The sequence below is a fragment of the Rhinoderma darwinii genome, chromosome 3 (assembly GCF_050947455.1).
Source record: "Rhinoderma darwinii isolate aRhiDar2 chromosome 3, aRhiDar2.hap1, whole genome shotgun sequence".
NCBI classification, from domain to species: Eukaryota; Metazoa; Chordata; class Amphibia; order Anura; family Rhinodermatidae; genus Rhinoderma; species Rhinoderma darwinii.
Window position 1 is genome coordinate 415,167,636 of NC_134689.1, and position 25,863 is coordinate 415,193,498.

Sequence of the window (25,863 nt, forward strand, 5' to 3'; positions counted from 1 at the left end):
CCTCCTCTTTTCACCAGATCCTATTTGAGCTTGAAAACTCAAATAATTCCTATTGTTCCCTTCTCACTCCAAGTCAACAACCCCTTTATCCTGTCAGTTTGGCTAATTTTCCTTTTTTTAATGAACTAGTTCCGCCAATAAATAAGAAACCATCAGACTATTTCACCCAATCTGATTGGGACTTTGCTTTAATATTGTTTCTTTTTAGGCAAGATCCTATTTTGGATTTAAAGCTGAAATCATTCCCATCTCTTCTACTCACTCAAAAATGACAAGGAAATCAACAACACTTTCCTCATATATTAAAAACGTTTCGGCAGAAAAACCCGATTTCCTGCATGAATGGAGGAAGACAAAAACTCACTGAACAGTGCCTCGTCTGAGGATCGAACTCACGACCTTCAGATTATGAGACTGACACGCTTCCTACTGCGCTAACGAGGCAACCACCAGATGTTTGTAGACAAGCTCAAAGCGGCAAAATGAAAAAAAATATATATATTTTCTTTATTCCCACTTTTTCTTAGTCCATGACTCATTATACTTAATAACTGCCTCCCATATGGTCTAGAGGTTAGGATTCCTGGTTTTCACCCAACTGGCTCGGGTTAGACTCCCGGTATGGGAAAGAACCTTTTACTAGTCTTGCACTTTCAAAGGTTGAGCGTTATAGGATAAAAGTGCTCTTTGAGGCCATAAATTCTAACTTATCTTTGTTTACCCATTCCTCCTCTTTTCACCAGATTATATTTGAGCTTGAAAACTCAAATAATTCCTATTGTTCCCTTCTCACTCCAAGTCAACAACCCCTTTATCCTGTCAGTTTGGCTCATTTTCATTTTTTTAATGAACTAGTTTCGCCAATAAATAAGAAACCATCAGACTATTTCACCCAATCTGATTGGGACTTTGCTTTAATATTGTTTCTTTTTAGGCAAGATCCTATTTTGGATTTAAAGCTCAAATCATTCCCATCTCTTCTACTCACTCAAAAATTACAAGGAAATCAACAACACTTTCCTCGTTTATTAAAAACGTTTCGGCAGTAAAACCCGATTGCCTGTAAGAATGGAGGAAGACAAAAACTCACTGAACAGTGCCTTGTGTGAGGACCAAACTCACAACCTTCAGATTATGAGACTGACACGTTTCCTACTGCACCAACGAGGCAACCACCAGACGTTTGTAGACAAGCTCAAAGCGGCAAAATGAAAAAATATATATATATTTTCTTTATTCCCACTTTTTCTTAGTCCATGACTCATTATACTTAATAACTGCCTCCCATATGGTCTAGAGGTTAGGATTCCTGGTTTTCACCCAACTGGCTCGGGTTAGACTCCCGGTATGGGAAAGAACCTTTTACTAGTCTTGCACTTTCAAAGGTTGAGCGTTATAGGATAAAAGTGCTCTTTGTGGCCATAAATTCTAACTTATCTTTGTTTACCCATTCCTCCTCTTTTCACCAGATCCTATTTGAGCTTGAAAACTCAAATAATTCCTATTGTTCCCTTCTCACTCCAAGTCAACAACCCCTTTATCCTGTCAGTTTGGCTAATTTTCCTTTTTTTATTGAACTAGTTTCGCCAATAAATAAGAAACCATCAGACTATTTCACCCAATCTGATTGGGACTTTGCTTTAATATTGTTTCTTTTTAGGCAAGATCCTATTTTGGATTTAAAGCTCAAATCATTCCCATCTCTTCTACTCACTCAAAAATGACAAGGAAATCAACAACACTTTCCTCATATATTAAAAACGTTTCGGCAGAAAAACCCGATTTCCTGCATGAATGGAGGAAGACAAAAACTCACTGAACAGTGCCTCGTGTGTGGATCGAACTCACGACCTTCAGATTATTAGACTGACACGCTTCCTACTGCGCTAACGAGGCAACCACCAGATGTTTTTAAACAAGCTCAAAGCGGCAAAATGAAAAAAATATATATATATTTTCTTTATTCCCACTTTTTCATAGTCCATGACTCATTTTACTTAATAACTGCTCCCATATGGTCTAGCGGTTAGGATTCCTGGTTTTCACCCAGGTGGCCCGGGTTCGACTCCTGGTATGGGAAAAAACCTTTTACTAGTCTTGCACTTTCAAAGGTTGAGCGTTATAGGATAAAAGTGCTCTTTGTGGCCATAAATTCTAATTTATCTTTGTTTACCCATTCCTCCTCTTTTCACCAGATCCTATTTGAGCTTGAAAACTCAAATAATTCCTATTGTTCCCTTCTCACTCCAAGTCAACAACCCCTTTATCCTGTCAGTTTGGCTAATTTTCCTTTTTTTAATGAACTAGTTCCGCCAATAAATAAGAAACCATCAGACTATTTCACCCAATCTGATTGGGACTTTGCTTTAATATTGTTTCTTTTTAGGCAAGATCCTATTTTGGATTTAAAGCTCAAATCATTCCCATCTCTTCTACTCACTCAAAAATGACAAGGAAATCAACAACACTTTCCTCATATATTAAAAACGTTTCGGCAGAAAAACCCGATTTCCTGCATGAATGGAGGAAGACAAAAACTCACTGAACGGTGCCTCGTCTGAGGATCGAACTCACGACCTTCAGATTATGAGACTGACACGCTTCCTACTGCGCTAACGAGGCAACCACCAGATGTTTGTAGACAAGCTCAAAGCGGCAAAATGAAAAAAAATATATATATTTTCTTTATTCCCACTTTTTCTTAGTCCATGACTCATTATACTTAATAACTGCCTCCCATATGGTCTAGAGGTTAGGATTCCTGGTTTTCACCCAACTGGCTCGGGTTAGACTCCCGGTATGGGAAAGAACCTTTTACTAGTCTTGCACTTTCAAAGGTTGAGCGTTATAGGATAAAAGTGCTCTTTGAGGCCATAAATTCTAACTTATCTTTGTTTACCCATTCCTCCTCTTTTCACCAGATTATATTTGAGCTTGAAAACTCAAATAATTCCTATTGTTCCCTTCTCACTCCAAGTCAACAACCCCTTTATCCTGTCAGTTTGGCTCATTTTCATTTTTTTAATGAACTAGTTTCGCCAATAAATAAGAAACCATCAGACTATTTCACCCAATCTGATTGGGACTTTGCTTTAATATTGTTTCTTTTTAGGCAAGATCCTATTTTGGATTTAAAGCTCAAATCATTCCCATCTCTTCTACTCACTCAAAAATGACAAGGAAATCAACAACAGTTTCCTCGTTTATTAAAAACGTTTCGGCAGAAAAACCCGATTGCCTGCATGTATGGAGGAAGACAAAAACTAACTGAACAGTGCATTGTGTGAGGATCTAACTCACGACCTTCAGATTATGACACTGACAAACTTCCTACTGCGCTAACGAGGCAACCACCAGATGTTTGTAGACAAGCTCAAAGCGGCAAAATGAAAAAATATATATATATTTTCTTTATTCCCACTTTTTCTTAGTCCATGACACATTATACTTAATAACTGCTCCCATATGGTCTAGCGGTTAGGATTCCTGGTTTTTACCCAGGTGGCCCGGTTTCGGCTCCCAGTATGGGAAAGAACCTTTTACTAGTCTTGCACTTTCAAAGGTTGAGCGTTATAGGATAAAAGTGCTCTTTGTGGCCATAAATTCGAACTTATCTTTGTTTACCCAATCCTCCTCTTTTCACCAGATCCTATTTGAGCTTGAAAACTCAAGTAATTCCTATTGTTCCCTTCTCACTCCAAGTCAACAACCCCTTTATCCTGTCAGTTTGGCTCATTTTCCTTTTTTTAATGAACTAGTTTTGTCAATAAATAAAGAAACCATCAGACTATTTCACCCAATCTGATTATGACTTTGCTTTCATATTGTTTCTTTTTAGGCAAGATCCTATTTTGGATTTAAAGCTCAAATCATTCCCATCTCTTCTACTCACTCAAAAATGACAAGGAAATCAACAACAGTTTCCTCGTTTATTAAAAACGTTTCGGCAGAAAAACCCGATTGCCTGCATGTATGGAGGAAGACAAAAACTAACTGAACAGTGCATTGTGTGAGGATCTAACTCACGACCTTCAGATTATGAGACTGACAAACTTCCTACTGCGCTAACGAGGCAACCACCAGATGTTTGTAGACAAGCTCAAAGCGGTAAAATGAAAAAATATATATATATTTTCTTTATTCCCACTTTTTCTTAGTCCATGACTCATTATTCTTAATAACAGCTCCCATATGGTCTAGCGGTTAGGATTCCTGGTTTTCACCCAGCTTGCCCGGGTTCGACTCCCGGTATGGGAAAGACCCTTTTACTAGTCTTGCTCTTTCAAAGGTTGAGCGCTATAGGATAAAAGTTCTCTTTGTGGCCATAAATTCTAACTTATCTTTGTTTACCCATTCCTCCTCTTTTCACCAGATCCTATTTGAGCTTGAAAACTCAAGTAATTCCTATTGTTCCCTTCTCACTCCAAGTCAACAACCCCTTTATCCTGTCAGTTTGGCTCATTTTCCTTTTTTTAATGAACTAGTTTCGCCATTAAATAAGAAACCATCAGACTATTTCACCCAATCTGATTGGGACTTTGATTTCATATTGTTTCTTTTTAGGCAAGATCCTATTTTGGATTTAAAGCTCAACTCATTCCCATTTCTTCTACTCACTCAAAAATGACAAGGAAATCAACAACACTTTCCTCGTTTATTGAAAACGTTTCGGCAGAAAAACCCGATTGCCTGCGAGAATGGAGGAAGACAAAAATTCACTGAACAGTTCCTCGTGTGAGGATCGAACTCACGACATTCAGATTATGAGACTGACACGCTTCTTACTGTACTAACGAGGCAACCAACAGATGCTTGTACACAAGCTTAAAGCGGCAAAATGAAAAAAAATATATATATTTTCTTTATTCCCACTTTTTCTTAGTCCATGACTCATTATACTTAATAATGACTCCAAGTATGGGAAAAATCCTTTTTACTAGTCTTGCACTTTCAAAGGTTGAGCGTTATAGGATAAAAGAGCTCTTTGTGGCCATAAATTCTAACTTATCTTTGTTTACCCATTCCTCCTCTTTTCACCAGATCCTATTTGAGCTTGAAAACTCAAGTAATTCCTATTGTTCCCTTCTCACTCCAAGTTAACAACCCCTTTATCCTGTCAGTTTGGCTCATTTTCCTTTTTTTAATGAACTAGTTTCGCCAATAAATAAGAAACCATCAGACTATTTCACCCAATCTGATTGGGACTTTGCTTTCATATTGTTTCTTTTTAGGCAAGATCCTATTTTGGATTTAAAGCTCAAATTATTCCCATCTCTTCTACTCACTCAAAAATGACAAGGAAATCAACAACACTTTCCTCATATATTAAAAACGTTTCGGCAGAAAAACCCGATTTCCTGCATGAATGGAGGAAGACAAAAACTCACTGAACAGTGCCTCGTATGAGGATCGAACTCATAACCTTCAGATTATGAGACTGACACGCTTCCTACTGCGCTAACGAGGCAACCACCAGATGTTTGCAGACAAGCTCAAAGCGGCAAAATGAAAAAATATATATATATTTTCTTTATTCCCACTTTTTTTTAGTCCATGACTCATTATACTTAATAACGACTCCCAGTATGGGAAAGAACCTTTGTACTAGTCTTGCACTTTCAAAGGTCGAGCGTTATAGGATAAAAGTGCTCTTTGTGGCCAAAATGTCTAACTTTTCTTTGTTTACCCATTCCTCCTTTTTTCGCCAGATCCTATTTGAGCTTTAAAATTCAAGTAATTCCCATTGCTCTCTTCTCACTCCAAGTCAACAACCCCTTTATCCTGTCAGTTTGGCTCATTTTCCTTTTTTTAATGAACTACTTTCGCCATTAAATAAGAAACCATCAGACTATTTCACCCAATCTGATTTGGACTTTGCTTTCATATTGGGTTTTTTTAGGCAAGATCCTATTTTGGATTTAAAGCTCAACTCATTCCCATTTCTTCTACTCACTCAAAAATGACAAGGAAATCAACAACACTTTCCTCGTTTATTGAAAACGTTTCGGCAGAAAAACCCGATTGCCTGCGAGAATGGAGGAAGACAAAAATTCACTGAACAGTGCCTTGTGTGAGGATCGAACTCACGACATTCAGATTATGAGACTGGCACGCTTCTTACTGCACTAACGAGGCAACCAACAGATGTTTGTACACAAGCTTAAAGTGGCAAAATGAAAAAATATATATATATTTTCTTTATTCCCACTTTTTCTTAGTCCATGACTCATTATACTTAATAATGACTCCAAGTATGGGAAAGATCCTTTTTACTAGTCTTGCACTTTCAAAGGTTGAGCGTTATAGGATAAAAGTGCTCTTTGTGGCCATAAATTCTAACTTATCTTTGTTTACCCATTCCTCCTCTTTTCACCAGATCCTATTTGAGCTTGAAAACTCAAATAATTCCTATTGTTCCCTTCTCATTCCAAGTCAACAACCCCTTTATCCTGTCAGTTTGGCTCATTTTCCTTTTTTTAATGAACTAGTTTCGGCATTAAATAAGAAACTATCAGACTATTTCACCCTATCTGTTTGAGACTTTGCTTTAATATTGTTTCTTTTTAGGCAAGATCCTATTTTGGATTTAAAGCTCAAATAATTCCCATCTCTTCTACTTACCCAAAAATGACATGGAAATCAACAACACTTTCCTCGTTTATTGAAAACGTTTCGGCAGAAAAATCTGATTGCCTGCAAGAATGGAGGATGACAAAAACTCACTGAACAGTGCCTCGTGTGAGGATCAAACTCACGACCTTCAGATTACGAGACTGACACGCTTCCTACTGCATTAACGAGGCAACCACCAGATGTCAAGATGTTTGTACACAAGCTCAAAGCGGCAATATGAAAAAAAAAAAAATATATATATATATATATATATATATATTTTTTTTTTTTCTTTATTCCCACTTTTTCTTAGTCCATGACTCATTATACTTCATAACTGCATATGGTCTAGCGGTTAGGATTCCTGGTTTTCACCCAGGTGGCCCTGGTTCGACTCCCGGTAGGGGAAAGAACATCTTACTTGTCTTGCACTTTCAAAGGTTGAGCGTTATAGGATAAAAGTGCTCTTTGTGGCCATAAATTCTAACTTATCTTTGTTTACCCATTCCTCCTTTTTTAACCAATGGTTAGCACTCTGGGCTTTGATTCCAGCAATCCGAGTACAACTCTCGGTGGAACCTAGCCCAATTTATACTTCTTTACGTATGTGATCTTTTATCACAGATGTATTGTACTGATAGTGATTGTTGCCTGCCATACATATATTTTAACAAGATGTTTGAGTATTCCAAGGTATTGTACATCCGCCTATATAATTCACAGCATGTAAACAACTAAAAGTCTGTTTTCATTGCATGTGATGAAAATGCTGTCACTACTTTCAGCTCAAAGGGTTTTCTCTATAAAGAGACCTTGGAAATTAGCAGGATCAACAGTATTTGTTTTCCACATGAATATTATTTCACTTTTATTCTTTGCCTTGGCAGCAGCTGCCGGACACTGGTTACTATAGTTAAGTTTTCTATCAACTAAAATTGAATCTCATTGATTATCATTTTTCTTGTCAGTTTTACCCAGTGTTTTTTTATTTAGTTTGTAAAGGTATGTTTCCTTCGCAAATGCATAACCTTACATTTTTCAATGTTAAACCTCATGTGCCGCTTCTATGCTCAAGCCCCTTTCTTCTCCATATTTATTTTGTAAGAGAATACTATCCTCCTTTGTGTTAATTACTTTCTACAATTTAGGATCTACCTTAAAAATATGTTAAGCTTACTGTGCAATTCATCTAACTGTGATTCAGTAGAACTATGGGGTTGTAGCTCTTGTCATATAACCGCAACAGAAAATAATTGTACATCATGGTCATCGTGCAGAACTCACTGTATCCTTAGTAGAAATACTCACACTCATATTTTTGTAATGGTTAGCACTCTGGTTACTACAGTTAAGTTTTCTATCAACTAAAATTGAATCTTATTGATTATCATTTTTCTTGTCAGTTTTACTCAGTGTTTTCTTTTTTTTGTGCAAAATCTCTTTTTATTAAGTACAGTAACAATCCACACAAAGGAACATATCTCTTACTACATGTCAATAGTCAGGTAGAACAGCATTGTGACAAAATGCAATTACATATGTTTTATATGGGTTTAAACTTCTATAGGTGTTGCCTTACAGGCAATGCATAGGATAAAACATCCTCACAAATCAGGCAAAACCCAAGATCATCTGACTCAACATGCAATAGAACACAAGGGTCGACAGAGACAAAGAAACATAACACGTGAATAACAATGAAAAGGCAAGGTCCGGCATCACGTCATATAAGCAATAGTACAGCATATAACAGGTGTAAATATTACTTTAAATTATATTCCCCTGAAAGAGTACCAAGATGTGTGGGTTCAGAAATATGTTATAGGAGGGATTTACACTCCGAAGATACTAAATATGCCGCCCCCCTAGATTTAACAGACTCAGTATACAAACAGTCAGGTAATGTGGGTACAATTTATCTAGAGGAAGGGTCGAGCGAACAACCAATTCACGTTGGAGCATGTACCCCTATACCTCTGGCCAGCCAGGGACGCCTTAGTTTTAGGTATTTATCTCTCTAATGGTTTATCCAGGCTGCCAATTCCTCCAGTCTACAAATCTGATGTACCCTGTCTAACCATAGGTCTACCGTCGGCGGATTAGATTGTCCCCAAAGGGTGGGACCAGCAATTTAGCTGCGGAGATCATATGAGTCGGGAGACTGTGTGCAGATGGGGAGAAATCAGGTTGAGGCATCCAAAGCAATATCAATGCAGCAGTCAGCTTAATATCAGTAGAACAAATAGAATTAATTAAATTTTCAACTCCCCTCCAAAAACTTGTCAATTTGTGGCAGGACCACCATATGTGGAGATAGGAACCTGATCCCTCATGACACCTCCAACAGGAACTATCGGACAACAAGCCACTGGAGGAAAGGAATTCTGGAGTTCGATACCAACGCGTAACAAGTTTGAAGGAGTTTTCCTGCATGCACACACATTTAGAAAAACCTTGGGCGGATTTCAGTATAAACTCTACGTCTGATTGTGATAGACAATCCCAATTCCTTCTCCCATGTTCTCACAAAATGGGGCGTTTGGGGAGATATCCCCAATAAAATACCCTTATATAATTTAGACAAGATTTTAGCCGGGGTGGCCGGCAATAGTATATAATTTTCTAACCAAGTCGGATCAACTAGTTGAGGTGATGACTGGGCTTTAAATGTAGTATTAGTAGCTGTGTAATCTGCCAGGTGTAATACATTTGGCTGACCCCATCCCCGCTCCCTAAAAACAGAGGACAGATCAGGCGGCCCCTCCGGTCTCCTCAGCTCCGATATTCGTAACTCGTGTAAGCGCCGCCAAAAGTCTGCCGTTCTATCAGGTGGTCTACCTAAAAAGGAGGGCAAGACGCTCAAGGGAGCAAGAGGAGAAAGGAGGTTTAAGGCTTCTGCCTTGTGACACACCCCAATCGTTCCCCTGGTAATGGGGCTCAGATCTCCTCTTTTAGAATTCTGGGCAGTCCGTACCCATAGTAAACTGAGCCTGTCAGGCCCCAAAACAGTTATTTCCATGACCACAGATAAGGAGGTGTTGCCCCCATCCACTAGTTGCGTCCAACGAGCTAAATGATTAGCTATGAAGTACATTTCCAAGTCAGTGTAATGATAGGGGTTGGGAAACGGACAAGTGAGCCCTAATCTACCCGCCACTCTGTCCCTGCCTACTTGCAACGACCCGCCCTGGGTGACAGGGTACAACTGGGCGGCAGTCCTTACGCTCAGTAAGTGCACGAGACAAACATACAAGGGAATATAAAGCAAAGGGAAAGGGGCAGTTGCCCACGGCAAACCAGTGAGCAACAGAGTGGTGAATGAGCCAAGTCAAACCAGGAGAGCACGAGGTACCAAACGCAGAGCAGAAGAGTAGTCAGAAAGCCAGGGTCAGTATGGAGCAGGATCAAATAGTTAGGAGCTTTAGCTGGGCCAGGAAACCACACGGAAAGAATCACAAGCAAGGAGGAACAGGAAAGGCAGGTATAAATAGACAGAGGGCGGGAGCTAGCTGAGTCTGGCCAGGCTGCGATAGGCTCTCCCACTCCTAAGCCTGCCAGCCTGAGTGGTGGAAGCTGGAGTCAGTCTCAGAGAAATAGACTCAGGTGAAGACTGATTACCTATGGAAGTTAACCCCGAAGCTGTGCCTGGCAGATCCTTTAAAGTCGGGCAATGAAATGCCCCCTTGTTCCTTTTTTTTTATCAGATAAGAATATGCTAGTATAGGCCTCTTGAAATTCCATAAAAAGGAGATGAACAGGGTCCTGAAGTTCCGAAAATAGCTCTTTGGAACAGCTATTGGCAAGGCACACAATAGATATATGATCTGCGGAAGTATGTAAGTGGCCAGTAAGTTCTTCCTGCCAAACCACAACAGAAATGGCAAACTAAAGGATAACACCTGCGCCCGGATTTTGGTGAAGAGAGTTTTATAATTAAGACTTAAAAGCTCCCCTAGGTCAGCGGGTATCATAACCCCAAGGAATTGAATAGCCCTAGAAGGCCACTTGAAAGGAGTATGGCTTTGCAATTGTGAAATGATTTGGGGGGAAACATTAATGTTTAGCGCTTCCGACTTGTTAAGATTTATTTTAAAATTGGAGATAAAACCAAATTCATCGAACAGTGTCAGTATGTACGGTAGGGCCGACAGCGGGTTGGTAATAAAAAGGAGAAGGTCATCGGCAAAGGCCGCAATTTTGTGTTCTACAGCCCCAACCTTTAATCCCTTAACTTCTTCATGTTGTCTAATATAGAAAACCGAATAATACCCCAAAATATACTAGTGGTCCTAGTGACTAGATAACAAGCCCAGAAAAAGAAACAAGTCACGACCAAATAATTGAAAAAATATATAAACAGTCTTTATTGAAGTTAATTTAGACACAGAGACAACATACAAACAATTAAATATATTAAAATACCAGGAACCCTCGAAGAGGGATGGAATCAGAACAAAAAAGCAGAGCGACCCCCAGATAGTAAAATATGGTCACAATCAACTCCCAAGTGTAGCTAAAGTGCACATATATAAACTATTTAAGCAAGTGCTAGGCATAATACATTTGCACAGATGGACACGTATGCATAGTGTGAATAGTCAGCAATCTAGAATGCAGTCCTGAGTACATATAGCACACTGAGCAATGTACCTACACCTACATGATATGAGATAAGTGGGACATCCGGACCAGGACGGGGGACCTCTGCTTGACCCAACGCGTGTTTCGCTCGTGCTTCGTGCATCAAATCTTAAGCATTTTAAGGAGGATGGATATAATATCATACAGTAGACGGAGCAGTGGCCCTGGGTCGCAATGGGCGGCCCGCAGCAACTGCCACCAAGCACCTTGGGAGCCACATGGTTGACCCCAAAGTGTTGTGCAAAAACGACATAATGGCAGAGCAACAATCAAAACGCCATCACCAGCAAATAATGGGGGAGAAACACTGGATCATTCCCAATCAATGAGGCACCTAGAAAAACTCAGGGAGCATCTGGAGAATGGTCCAGTCCTCTCCTGTTGTTGCTGCGTGGAACTTTAAACTTCTGAGGTTTGTGCCAAGTATGGGGGTCGAGGACCCCTTGCGGAAGATCATCTCGCTGTATCGGCATCCAGTCCTGTCGGTCAATCTTTTCCATACCGAGCTTTGACCAGGCTTTAGATAGGTCCTCCGGTGTCCTGATGGTGATCTGCCGACCCTCCTTCAGAAAAGCCAGGCCAAACGGGAACAACCAGCGTATGGGTATTTTACGCAATCTCAGGGCTTCAGTCAGCAGTCAGGGGCTTCATCAGTCGTCGCTTGGCCAAGGTACTGGCCGCCAGATCTTGAAAGACCAGAATCTTGTTGTCATCAAGCGATAGGTCAGGGATCTTTCGCGCGTCTGAAAGAATGGCTGCCGTATCCAGATAATTAAGCAGGCCACATATAACATCTCTAGGGGGTTCATCCCGGGTCGGCTTGGGTCGCAGAGCGCGATGGGCTTGTTCAATAATAACCTTCTCCTGGCCCAAAATGCTAGTGAAAATGATCTTAACCGTGGGTAAAATCTCCTCCGTGGAAACCGTCTCCGGGATGCCCCTCAGCCTGATATTCTTCCGCCTGCTGCGGTTCTCCTGATCCTCAAGTTGCAGGTAAGTGTGATTCAAATGTGAAAACTGCGAGGACACAGCACTTTGTAATGCATCCTCCTGCTGGATAATGGCGGATTGGGTGTGCTCCAATATTGCCACTCTCTGCCCCACGTGTTGGATGTCTGCTTTAATGGAGGACAATTCCTTTAAGACTGGGGACATCGCGCTAGCCAGGGCTTTCTTCAGAAACGCTCTCGTAATAGGTAAAGGAGCAGACCCACTTCCGGCATCAGAGTGCGTGCAGGAACTTTCATCGTCTGAGTCGTCTCCCTGATTTCTCAGGCGCCATCTTGCCTTTCCCGGCCGGGGAGACATGTTTCTTGTGGAGGAACTTCTCCATCTCCGACTGCGCTTTACCGGCCCTGGAATCACTCGACTTGTCACGGCTCGTGCGGACCATCGTCGTGAAGAAAATCAGCCCTCCAGCCGTAGAAATATGTGTTTCTGTGAGGAGCACCGGGATCAAGCAATCATCTCACAGCAAGGTTAGCTCCGCCCCCCCCCCTACCCAGTGTTTTCTTATGTAGTTTGTAATGTATATTTCCTTCGCAAATGCATAACCTTACATTTTTCAATGTTAAACCTCATGTGCCGCTTCTATCCCCAAGCCCCTTTCTTCTCCATATTTATTTTGTAAGAGAATACTATCCTCCTTTGTGTTAATTACTTTACACAATTTAGGATCTACCTTTAAAATGTTAAGCTTACTGTGCAATTCATCTAACTGTGATTCAGTAGAACTATGGGGTTGTAGTTCTTGTCATGTAACCGCAACATAAAATAATTGTACATCATGGTGATCGTGCAGAAACTGTGCAAACACAATCATTGTGGAAGGGCGGCTGTGATTGACAGCCGACCTCCCACTGTAGAACTATACGAAGAGAAAAAGTACACGGCGCCACATAGTGCAATCATCCAAGGGTCATGGGAGAAATGATACTAGGGAAATGCACTCACCTAGACGGGTTATGCTGACCAGGCACAACGCTGTTGCAAGGTTTGGGGCGATCTCCATACAGAGCAACACTGCAGAGATGCGTGCACAGGAGACACACCCAAGGTGTGTAAGCCAGATCGAAGGTGTAGCTGCTGCCAAGGTCCAAGAGCCGGTGAATGGGAATTCACCGCTGGTGATGAGGTAAGAGAATGAGGAAAAAAAAAAAAAAAGGGACCAATGGAGGCGCTGCTATACCAGTTGAGGTTTTTATTAAATGAATAATTACAGGTGGCTACGCGTTTCGACGCAGGACTTGCGTCTTCATCAGGCCATGAACATCCAGAAAAACATCATATATATATATATATATACATGTCAGTGTTAAACCAAGGGCCAATCACAAGGGGGAAACAGGGAGGAGCCAAGGGAAACTCCTACAAAAAGAACGAAATCCTGCTGAGACAGCAAAAACGAATTAATTAATCCAATATATAAGAATTGAATAAATAAAACATGTATGTTAAATAGATTTAAAACGAACAAAAATGTGGAAAAATCTGTGAATGACACTGAACAGATGCTAAAAACCCACTTCGGGTTGGTATTTCACACATGAGGCGTATTAAACGGAAGCATTGTTATATATCCCAGGTGTAACTAATATTAGTATACCAATTTGGGATAAAATTAATAAAATTGATCTAATTAATAATATTAAAAACATTATTAATTCATTGACAGAAAAGGCAATAAAATCTAATTAACAGTTAGAGGAAAAAACCGGCAAATAGCAACCAATAGATATGCTATAAGAAAAAGAGTCATAGCTTGCTCAATCTATTGTGAACGAAAAAATCATATAATAATTTGATCTGATGATTCTAAATAAAAATCCTTAGGGTATAAACATTAAATCGATCATAAGGGACCAGAATACAAGAGTACGCTATGAGGAAAAAAGTAGTGGCGTTTTGGTTGTCATAACAACACCTGTCATATCGAATAGGTGTGTGGGAACTATATTAAATTGGAAAGCAATTTGTACTATATAAAAATATAAAAATACACTGATTGACACAGCAAATATGCATGAAACAATATGTTCATACATGATGCCAAGAAAGTTGCGAAAGTTGAATAAGCCCGGCGAAATCTAATAGACCATTATAAAACCTATATTTGGTAAAAAATGGAAGTCAATTCATAAAAAATTGACTTATAAAGATCAATTCATAACAAATTGGTTTAAAAGTGTATATATATAATTGAACGTAAACGCGATCTAAACTCACCATAAAAACAAAGACGGCAGAATTATATCAAGAATTGAATAACATGTGAAATGATTAGATACTATAATTTCCAATTGAATTAAAATATATACGTAGAAACTTTATAACAAAAATCCAAATATATATTGCGGCAAATAAAAATAGCATTCCCGTGCTTGAAGGAAAAAATGTGAAACAATTATCCTATTTGTAAAAGAACAGCGAAATATTTGATCAATTAAGATCGGATATAAATTCTGATTTTGAGATATAAATTTTAATTTATTGTGGTGAATCTATATAGACTGGATAACTTTAGAAAAAAAGGATAATACGTTAATAGGAGACCAATACCAAACCCCGTTAATACAATGGCTGAGTGTATGATGGGGAGCTGGACAATTTGAATTTGGACCTAATCTAGAGAGGACTCAATAATGTCATTCAAGCCTTCAGGGTGCAGTGTACACAATTTATATATCCAATAGTTCTCATGCTGTTTCAAGCATAAGAATCTATTGGTGTTTGTTCAATCGGAGTGATGCTTATACAATCAAAATTACAATTATGTCTATATGAGCAATGTCTGGATACGCTTTGTTTAGAAAAACCTCTGCTGATATTTGACCTATGGTTGTTAATCCTATTACGTAGGGTTTGAGTAGTCCGTCCTATATATTGTAACTTGCCAGTACATTGTAGAAGGTAAATTACATATTCACTGCCACAGTTTAAAAAACTCTTAATATGAAATGATTCTGATGTTACTATAGAAATAAAATTTGTTGCTTTATGCGTGATATTGGGACAACACATACATCTAGGTTGTCCACAACGAAATGAGCCTAGAATAGGTGGTTGTAGTCTCGGAATGTATGGAGTGTCTTTATTCTGTAATTTATTTGGGGCTAATAAATTCTTGAGGGTTTTGGATCTTCTAAAAGTGACCTTCGGTAAAGGAGGAAGTGACCCCTTAAGAACCGGATCATTGCAAAGAATATGCCAGTGTTTGCAGATCTATTACCAGTGTTGAAAGACGTAATAAAATTATATTTATAATCAGACTGATCAGCTTTCTTCATCTCCACTACTTTTATACACTCTTCTTGAGTCATTTGAGTTGCTTTAGATTGTGCTCCTTCAATTAAACTAAACGGGAAATGCTTCTCCCTAAATCTATTCCTTAAAATCTGGCATTCATTTTTAAAATCATTTGGATTGGAGCAATTTTTTCTAATTCTCCGAAACTGTCCAAAAGGGACATTTCGGAGCCACGGGGGATAGTGGGCACTGGTGAAGTCTAGATAGCTATTAACATCCACTGATTTGAAGTGTGTTTTTGTTGTGAATGTATCACCATTTCTACTAATAGTCAGATCCAAAAAATCTATTTGTTCCTCAGAATATGTATACGTAAAATTCAAACCATAAGAATTTGTGTTTAAAAATTCAATGAAGGAGGAGGCAGAGGCCTCATCACCTCTCCAAATGAAAAACAAGTCGTCAATAAAACGTTTGTAAAAAAGTATGTTTTCACTAAATGGATGCTCACACAATATATGATTTTTCTCAAACATGCCCATATACAGGTTTGCATAAGAGGGAGCAAATCTAGAACCCATTGCGCATCCTTTGGTTTGCCGGTAATATTTGTTATCAAACATAAAAGTGTTGTGTTGTAAAATGAAATTAATACATTGTGTTAAAAAATTAATTTGTTCATTTGGTATGCGGACATCTGAAGATAAATAGTGGGAGATGGCTTGAATTCCCAAAGTATGTGGGATGTTGGAATATAATGCAGATACATCTGCTGTGAGAAAACTCACTTTGCTAAAATTATGACTACAATTAAAATCATTAAGGTCTCTGATGAGGTGTGATGAATCCTTGAGTAAAGAGGGTAACTCAAGGACAAAGGGCTGGAGGTGTAAGTCTATGAAGTGAGACAGATTGCTCGTGAGGGAACCTATACCAGAGATGATGGGACGACCAGGTGGGGAAGAAATGGATTTGTGGATTTTCGGTAAATGGTATAAAAAAGGTGTGTTAGGAAATGGGACTGATAAAAACGTATTTTCTTTTTTTGATAATAGACCCTTGGTGAAGGCCGACCCAATAAATTGATTATACTCAACGAGATCAGATGGTATAGTATTATTCAACAATTTCTCATAGAAAGAGGCATCTAATAAAATTATATATGTCTCTTTGATGTATTCAGAACGGTCCTGGATAACAATACCCCCTCCTTTGTCGGCTGAACGTATCACAATCAAATTGTTTATTTTAAGAGATTTCAATGCCCTTCTTTCACAAGAAGAGAAATTGTCAGTTGCTAAATTGGGCTTTTCCAAAGATTTAAATTCGTTACCAACCAAAGTGGAAAATGTATCCAAATAAGGACCTCTATGGTGTAGAGGATAGAAAGATGATTTGGAGTGTACCTCCACCTGGACAGGTGGTGGTACAACTGAGGAGGACATATTGCCAGGAGGAACTGACAGAGGAACCACATTGGGTATTAACGAAAAATGTCTAAATAAGGTCAATTTCCTAATAAATCTATTCAAATCCATAAATAAGTTAAATCCATCAGGTATGGAGGTGGGGCAAAAGGACAACCCCTTGGATAAGAGAGCATTTTCATTATCCTTAAGAATATAGTTGGAAAGATTGAATAATTTTATTGTTTTGGTCTGTGTTTCTTTGGGAATTTGAACTGGTTTGGTGCGTCTATTTTTCCCACCTCTACATCCTCTATGTCTATTTCTAGCTTTCTTTTTGTTTACATTTTTTGAATTTTTGGGAAAAAGGCTGTTATTGCCTGAGATTTGGGGCTCTTTAGGTAAGGTAGAAGAAATTCCTCTGAATGGGAAATGGGAGTGACCGGAGGTACCGCAATATGTGGGGGAAGCCCTAAAAAAGAAACCGTGGACAGGGTGTTATCCATAAATTGTGACTGTTCATTGGGGTGGATGGTGGGTGGTATATATAATTGATTCGAACTGTCATTGATCGACTGTGTTTCATGTAGGGATAATTCTAATAAGGTTGAGGGAATGTGTGTTGTAACTGAAAAATCAATGGAATCATTGAACAGAGGGGATTGCATAGGTGACGAGGGAGGAGTACCGGGTATGAGATTGAGAAGTTTTAAATGAGCTTGGAGATCTGTAGATTTAAATGCATGTACTGGAATGGAACCTAAAGGGAAATTGGTGTTAGTGGGTATGTGTTTAGGATCTAAAATGACCTGGTTGGCAATTGCAGTGGGAGTCAAAGGTACCAAATTATTGGCAGCTTTAACTGGGATGGACGTGGATATGGTTTTAATAACTCCAAGCATAGGACCTCTATTTTTATAAAAGGTGCTATTTTTAATCTGTGCTCCCAACTTTGCGTTGGTGTCAACATGTCTGGAATGAACCTTATTAGCAGTAGTATCTAATGGTGTTTGTACAGTTTGGAAGGACTTTACGGACCTCCAGTCCCCTGATGTATTTGATAGGTAATCCTGTCTATCCCTTTTCAGTTTTTTTGTTTTTCTGGTAATTAAATCCTTTTCAAAGGCGTTTAATCTATTTTTAGTTGATGACTACAGGCTAATAAAATCAGGATGTTCAAAATAAGCTTTGAGTTGTTCACAAATTAGTGCTATTTTGGAAGTCAGCAAATTACAACTGATCTGTCTCTTGGCAAGTAATAATTTTAGGAAGCCCATTGAGCAGTTTTTTGCATGGTCTAGCCAATTGTGACTAAATTGTGGATCATTTTGGTAAGGGGTATCAAATAATATTCTCAAACCCCTAGGTGCAATATTCTCAATAATATACATTTCCAAAAAATGACAATCAATATTTTGAAATGCTTCATCTTTCAAATTATTTTCAAGTGTGAGGTACAAGTCAGTCATTTCCTTTGTTTTTTCAATCGAGAAACCATTACTCACTATTGGAGGAGAATCGTCCAAAATATCCACACCGATGGAACTAGATATTAAATGCTCCCGGGAACGTTTCTTTCAGTAACAAAGTCCAACATTATGGAAAAACAGAAACGAAGACCACAACGGTAATCCCTTGTAAATAAAACGGCAAGGTGAATTTCCAATGCAATGTATGAATGAAAAAAGCGATGAGTGTCGATGATAACACAATATGTGTAGGCTGCCTGTGACGAGAAGATCTCAGATACAACTTGCAGAGGATCCCTCGATAACGGGAAGGTGGCTCACTGGGGATCTGCCACACCCCGATTGTAGAACTATACGAAGAGAAAAAGTACACAGCGCCACATAGTGCTATTATCCAAGGGTCATGGGAGAAATGATACTAGGGAAATGCATTCACCTAGACGGGTTATGCTGACCAGGCACAACGCTGTTGCAAGGTTTAGGGCGATCTCCATACAGAGCAACACTGCAGAGATGCGTGCACAGGAGACACACCCAAGGTGTGTAAGCCAGATCGAAGGTGTAGCTGCTGCCAAGGTCCAAGAGCCGTTGAATGGGAATTCACCGCTGGTGATGAGGTAAGAGAATGAGGAAAAAAAAAAAGTGACCAATGGAGGCGCTGCTATACCAGTCGAGGTTTTTATTAAATGAATAATTACAGGTGGCTACGCGTTTTGACGCAGGACTTGTGTCTTCATCAGGCCATGAACATCCAGAAAAACATCATATATATATATACATGTCAGTGTTAAACCAAGGGCCAATCACAAGGGGGAAACAGGGAGGAGACAAGGGAAACTCCTACAAAAAGAACGAAATCCTGCTGAGACAGCAAAAACGAATTAATTAATCCAATATATAAGAATTGAATAAATAAAACATGTATGTTAAATAGATTTAAAACGAACAAAAATGTGGAAAAATTTGTGAATGACACTGAACAGATGCTAAAAACCCACTTCGGGTTGGTATTTGACACATGAGGCGTATTAAACGGAAGCATTGTTATATATCCCAGGTGTAACTAATATTAGTATACCAATTTGAGATAAAATTAATAAAAATGATCTAATTAATAATACCTCCCACTGTAACAGCTAAGATCAGGTGATTTGCACTATTTCACCTTCTTACACTTACTGTATGCATAGTAGAAATACCTACACTTGTATTTTTGTAGATGGTTCCATGTTGTAATGGTTAGCACTCTGGGCTATGAATCCAGCAATCCAATTTATACTTCTTTACGAATGTGATCTTTTATATCTGATGTATTGTACTGATAGTGATTGTTGCCTGCCATACACATATTTTAACAAGATGTTGAAGTATTCCAACGTATTGTACATCCGCCAATATAATTAACAGCATATAGACAACTAAAAGTCTGTTTTCATGGCATGTGATGAAAATGCTGTCTCTACTTTCAGCTCAAAGGGTTTTCTCTATAAAGAGACCTTGGAAATTAGCAGGATCAACATTGTTGGTTTTCCACATGAATATTATTTAACTTTTTTTCTTTGCCTTGGCAGCAGCTGCCTGACACTGGTTACTACAGTTAAGTTTTCTATCAACTAAAATTGAATCTCATTGATTATCATTTTTCTTGTCAGTCTTACCCAGTGTTTTCTTATGTAGTTGGTAATGGTATATTTCCTTTGCAAACACATAACCCTACATTTTTCAATGTTAAACCTCATGTGCCGCTTCTATGCTCAAGCCCCTTTCTTATCCATATTTATTTTGTAAGAGAATACTATCCTCCTTTGTGTTAATTACTTTACACTATTTAGGATCTACATTTAAAATGTTAAGCTTACTGTGCAATTGATCTAACTGTGATTCAGTAGAACTATGGGGTTGTAGCTCTTGTCATGTAACCGCAACAGAAAATAATTGTACATCATGGTGATCATGTAGAAACTGTGCATGCACAATCATAGTGGAAGGGCAGCTGTGATTGACAGCCGACCTCCCACTGTAACAGCTAAGATCAGGTGATTTGCACTATTTCACCTTCTTACACTCACTGTATCCTTAGTATAAATACTCACACTCATATCTTTGTAGATGGTTCCATGGTGTAATGGTTAGCACTCTGGGCTTTGAATACAGCAATCTGAGTTCAACGCTTGGTGGAACCTAGCCCAATTTATACTTCTTTACGATTGTGATACTTTATCACTGATACTTTATCACTGATGTATTGTACTGATAGTGATTGTTGCCTGCCATACACATATTTTAACAAGATGTTGGAGTATTCCAACGTATTGTACATCCGCCAATATAATTGACAGCATATAAACAACTAAAAGTCTGTTTTCATGGCAAACATGATTACAGTACAGGAAAGTTGTCCTGCAGCGAGGCAGGGACTCCTAGCATCGTACATAAGTATGATGCTAGGAGCCCGGCTCCCTGCACTGTGTTCGGTCCGGTACTTGCGGCTAAAATACGTCCGTCAATTACGGACGTAATTAGTGTGTGTGCACATACCCTAACAGCTAAGATCAGGTGATTTGCACTATTTCACCTTCTTACACTCACTGTATCCTTAGTATAAATACTCACACTTGTATCTTTGTAGATGGTTCCATGGTGTAATGGTTAGCACTCTGGGCTTTTAATCCAGCAATCCAAGTTCAACGCTTGGTGAAACCTATCCAAATGTATACTTCTTTATGAATGTGACCCTTTATCACTGATGTATTGTACTGATAGTGATTGTTGCCTGCCATACACATATTTTAACAAGATGTTGGAGTATTCCAACGTCTTGTACATCCGCTAATATAATTGACAGCATATAAACAACTAAAAGTCTGTTTTCTTGGCATGTGATGAAAATGCTGTCTCTACTTTCAGCTCAAAGGGTTTTCTCTATTAGTAGGATCAACATTGTTGGTTTTCCACATGGAATTTATTTAACTTTTTTTTTTGCCTTGGCAGCAGCTGCCTGACACTGATTACTACAGTTAAGTTTTCTATCAACTAAAACTGAATCGCATTGATTATCATTTTTCTTGTCAGTTTTACCCAGTGTTTTCTTATATAGTTTGTAAAGGTATGTTTCCTTCGCAATTGCCTTTCCTTACATTTTTCAATGTTAAACCTCATGTGCCGCTTCTATGCTCAAGCCCCTTTCTTCTCCATATTTAGTTTGTAAGAGAATACTATCCTCATTTGTGTTAATAGGATCTGCCTTTATAATGTTATGCTTACTGTGCATTTCATCTAAGGGTATGTGCACACACACTATTAATGTCCGTAATATACGGACGTATTTCGGCAGCAAGTACCGGACCGAACACAGTGCAGGGAGCCGGGCTCCAAGCATCATACTTATGTACGATGCTAGGAGTCCCTGCCTCGCTGCAGGACAACTGTCACGTACTGAAAACATGATTACAGTACGGGACAGTTGTCCGGCAGCGAGGCAGGGACTCCTAGCGTCGTACATAACTATGATGCTAGGAGCCCGGCTCCCTGCACTGAGTTCGGTCCGGAACTTGCGGCCGAAATACGTCCGTATATTACGGACGTAATTAGTGTGTGTGCACATACCCTAACTGTGATTCAGTAGAACTATGGGGTTGTAGCTCTTGTCATGTAACCGCAATAGAAAATAATTGTACATCATGGTCATCGTGCAGAACCCGTGCAAGCACAATCATTGTGGAAGGGCAGCTGTGATTGACAGCTGACCTCCCACTGTAACAGCTAAGATCAGGTGGTTAGCACTATTTCACCTTCTTACACTCACTGTATCCTTAGTAGAAATACTCACACTCATATTTCTTATAGATGGTTCCATGGTGTAATGGTTAGCACAGGGTTTGTTTAAATGGCACAATGGCAACAAGGTTTGTTTACATTTTTTATAATAAATGATTGGGAGCCCATCTGGTCCAGGGCTTTTCCCATTTGGTATGGTCCCTAATATTTTGTCCAGTTCCTGTAGCGTAAACGGAGCAAGCAATGCTGATTGCTCCTCTTCAGTCAAGGAAGGGGCATCTATGGAATGTAAGTAGTTACTTATAGCTTCTGTGTGTGAAACCTGGCTATTCGGGGCAGATTTTTTTTATGGTTATATAGCTCAGAGTAGTATTTCCGGAATTCCCGCGCTATGAGGTCAGTCTCAGTGAACTTACTATGTAATTCCACTTTTATAGTGGAGATGAGGGTTTTCCCACTTTGTTGTTTGAGAAGGTTCAACATCATCCTATTCCCCTTGTCTCCATGAGCATATGTTTTATATTTGAGTAGTTGGAGTGATTTAGCAGATCTTACATTGAGGATGTTTTTAAGTTGCTGTCTAAGGTGTTGGAGTTCTGTCTGAACTGAGTCCAAACGCAATCTTTTATGTACATTTTCTATGGAGGATATTTTGCCCAACACCTCATCTATGAGTTGCGACCTCTTCCGCTTTACCCGTGAAACTAGGGCAATAAGTTCCCCTCTTACAAATGTTTTGTGTGTCTCGCAGAGGAGAGGTTTTGAAATAAGGGGGTCATCATTAAATGTAAAGAACTCCTTCATTTTATTTTCTATGGAATTTACATCTTTAGAGTTTTCTAAGAGCGTATCATTAAGTCTCCAGTTCCATCCTCTAACAGGCAACTGCTTTAAGGTGAACTTAACAGAGACCAGAGCGTGATCTGAGATTGTAATGTTCCCTATCGAGGATGATGCCACCTGGGGCAGATGCTTTTCTGGCAAAAATAAATAATCTAAGCATTGATACAAGTCATGTGGAGTTGAATAGAAGTAGTAATCCTTCCCAGTCGGATGATGGAAGCCGTGGAGCCGTCAGAGTCTTCATCTCTAGTATCGTCTGCTTGGCGCTCCAGCACCATCTTGGAAGGAAACTACAGCTTTTTCCGAAGAATTTTATCCATGTCGGGTTGATTTTTCCCCTGTTGAGCAGGACCCGGGGAATCCTTGTACTTGTCATTCGAAGGTTTTACCATGATATTGCAAAATTACTGCCTAGAAGCTGTAGTTTCTGTATATGAAGTGAGGAGCTCACGAGTTAAGCGTCCATCCCAATGCGCGGTAACTCCGCCCCCCCGGGAGGTCGATTTTGATTGATAGCCGACCTGTTATTGTAATTACACGTACTGCCTGTTTAGTAGAAATATCCAAACTGCACTCTATTGTCAAGGGTTCCATGGTGTAATGGTTAGCACTCTGGACTCTGAATCCAGGAATCCGAGTTCAACTCTCGGTGGGACCTTGCCACAGTTTACTTCCTTCTTAGTGTAATCCTTTTTCAATGAGGTATTGTATTGATAGTGATTGTTGTACGCCATAAACACGATTTAACAACAAAAAAAAAAGTGAAAATATTCTCTCGTAGAAAAAATTAAACCAATGTAATTGAGAGCATATAAAATTAACAAATTTAAAGAGTCTTTTTATGGCATGTAATGCAAACACTGGCTCTACTTCCAGCTCGTAGGGTGTTCAGTACAGACAGACCTTGGAAATTAGTATGATCCACATTGTAGATTATCCAATTGGAAACTAATTTACAGTCTTTTTGCCTTGGCAGTAGCTGCCTGACACTGGTTACAACAGTTAAGTTTTCAGTCAACTGAAATTCATAATTTCATGTCCCAGTTTTTTCCCATTGAGTTGTTAATAGTATTTTCCCTTTCCAAATGCAGGGTTCTAGCTTTTGTTATATAACCGCAATAGAAAATAATTGTACATCTTGGTGATCATGCAGGCACAGAAGCTATGCCCTCTTGATTATTGTGGGAGGTCGATTTTGAATGATAGCCGACCTATTATTGTAAATACACGGACTGCCTGTTTAGTAGAAATATCCAAACTGCACTCTATTGTCAAGGGTTCCATGTTGTAATGGTTAGCACTCTGGACTCTGAATCCAGCAATCCGAGTTCAACTCTCGGTGGGACCTTGCCACAGTTTACTTCCTTCTTAGTGTAATCCTTTTTCAATGAGGTATTGTATTGATAGTGATTGTTGTATGCCATAAACACGATTTAACAACAAAAAAAAAGTGATAATATTCTCTCGTAGAAATAATTAAACCAATGTAATTGAGGGCATATAAAATTAACAAATTTAAAGAGTCTTTTTATGCAATGTAATGCAAACACTGGCTCTACTTCCAGCTCGTAGTGTGTTCAGTACAGACAGACCTTGGAAATTAGTAATATCCACATTGTAGATTATCCAAATGGAAACTAATTTACAGTCTTTTTGCCTTGGCAGTAGCTGCCTGACACTGGTTACAACAGTTAAGTTTTCAGTCAACTGAAATTCATAATTTCATTTCCCAGTTTTTTCCCATTGAGTTGTTAATAGTATTTTCCCTTTCCAAATGCAGGGTTCTAGCTTTTGTTATATAACCGCAATAGAAAATAATTGTACATCTTGGCGATCATGCAGGCACAGAAGCTATGCCCTCTTGATTATTGTGGGAGGTCGATTTTGAATGATAGTCGACCTGTTATTGTAATTACACGTACTGCCTGTTTAGTAGAAATATCCAAACTGCCCTCTATTGTCAAGGGTTCCATGGTGTAATGGTTAGCACTCTGGACTCTGAATCCAGCAATCCGAGTTCAAATCTCGGTGGGACCTTGCCACAGTTTACTTCCTTCTTAGTGTAATCCTTTTTCAATGAGGTATTGTATTGATAGTGATTGTTGTACGCCATAAACACGATTTAACAACAAAAAAAAAGTGATAATATTCTCTCGTAGAAAAAATTAAACCAATGTAATTGAGAGCATATAAAATTAACAAATTTAAAGAGTCTTTTTATGGCATGTAATGCAAACACTGGCTCTACTTCCAGCTCGTAGGGTGTTCAGTACAGACAGACCTTGGAAATTAGTATGATCCACATTGTAGATTATCCAATTGGAAACTAATTTACAGTCTTTTTGCCTTGGCAGTAGCTGCCTGACACTGGTTACAACAGTTACGTTTTCAGTCAACTGAAATTCATAATTTCATTTCCCAGTTTTTTCCCATTGAGTTGTTAATAGTATTTTCCCTTTCCAAATGCAGGGTTCTAGCTTTTGTTATATAACCACAATTGAAAATAATTGTACATCTTGGTGATCATGCAGGCACAGAAGCTATGCCCTCTTCATTATTGTGGGAGGTCGATTTTGAATGATAGCCGACCTGTTATTGTAATTACACGTACTGCCTGTTTAGTAGAAATATCCAAACTGCACTGTTGTTGTCAAGGGTTCCATGGTGTAATGGTTAGCACTCTGGACTCTGAATCCAGCAATCCGAGTTCAACTCTCGGTGGGACCTTGCCACAGTTTACTTCCTTCTTAGTGTAATCCTTTTTCAATGAGGTATTGTATTGATAGTGATTGTTGTACGCCATAAACACCATTTAACAACAAAAAAAATGTGATAATATTCTCTTGTAGAGATAATTAAACCAATGTAAT

At 39.0% G+C, this 25,863-nt stretch overlaps 6 non-coding genes across 6 annotated transcripts; 5 read left to right on the top strand and 1 right to left on the bottom strand.

The window, feature by feature from the left end:
• The first annotated feature begins 2,008 nt into the window (after positions 1–2,008).
• On the top strand, positions 2,009–2,080 carry TRNAE-UUC (transfer RNA glutamic acid (anticodon UUC)). Its single transcript has one exon. It is a non-coding gene; the product is annotated as a tRNA-Glu (tRNA).
• Positions 2,081–6,730: 4,650 nt separating this feature from the next.
• On the bottom strand, positions 6,731–6,803 carry TRNAT-CGU (transfer RNA threonine (anticodon CGU)). Its single transcript has one exon. It is a non-coding gene; the product is annotated as a tRNA-Thr (tRNA).
• A 16,776-nt stretch (positions 6,804–23,579) lies between these two features.
• TRNAQ-CUG (transfer RNA glutamine (anticodon CUG)) lies at positions 23,580–23,651 on the top strand. Its single transcript has one exon. It is a non-coding gene; the product is annotated as a tRNA-Gln (tRNA).
• A 618-nt stretch (positions 23,652–24,269) lies between these two features.
• On the top strand, positions 24,270–24,341 carry TRNAQ-CUG (transfer RNA glutamine (anticodon CUG)). Its single transcript has one exon. It is a non-coding gene; the product is annotated as a tRNA-Gln (tRNA).
• Positions 24,342–24,958: 617 nt separating this feature from the next.
• TRNAQ-CUG (transfer RNA glutamine (anticodon CUG)) lies at positions 24,959–25,030 on the top strand. Its single transcript has one exon. It is a non-coding gene; the product is annotated as a tRNA-Gln (tRNA).
• A 618-nt stretch (positions 25,031–25,648) lies between these two features.
• On the top strand, positions 25,649–25,720 carry TRNAQ-CUG (transfer RNA glutamine (anticodon CUG)). The gene has a single exon. It is a non-coding gene; the product is annotated as a tRNA-Gln (tRNA).
• Positions 25,721–25,863: the final 143 nt, after the last annotated feature.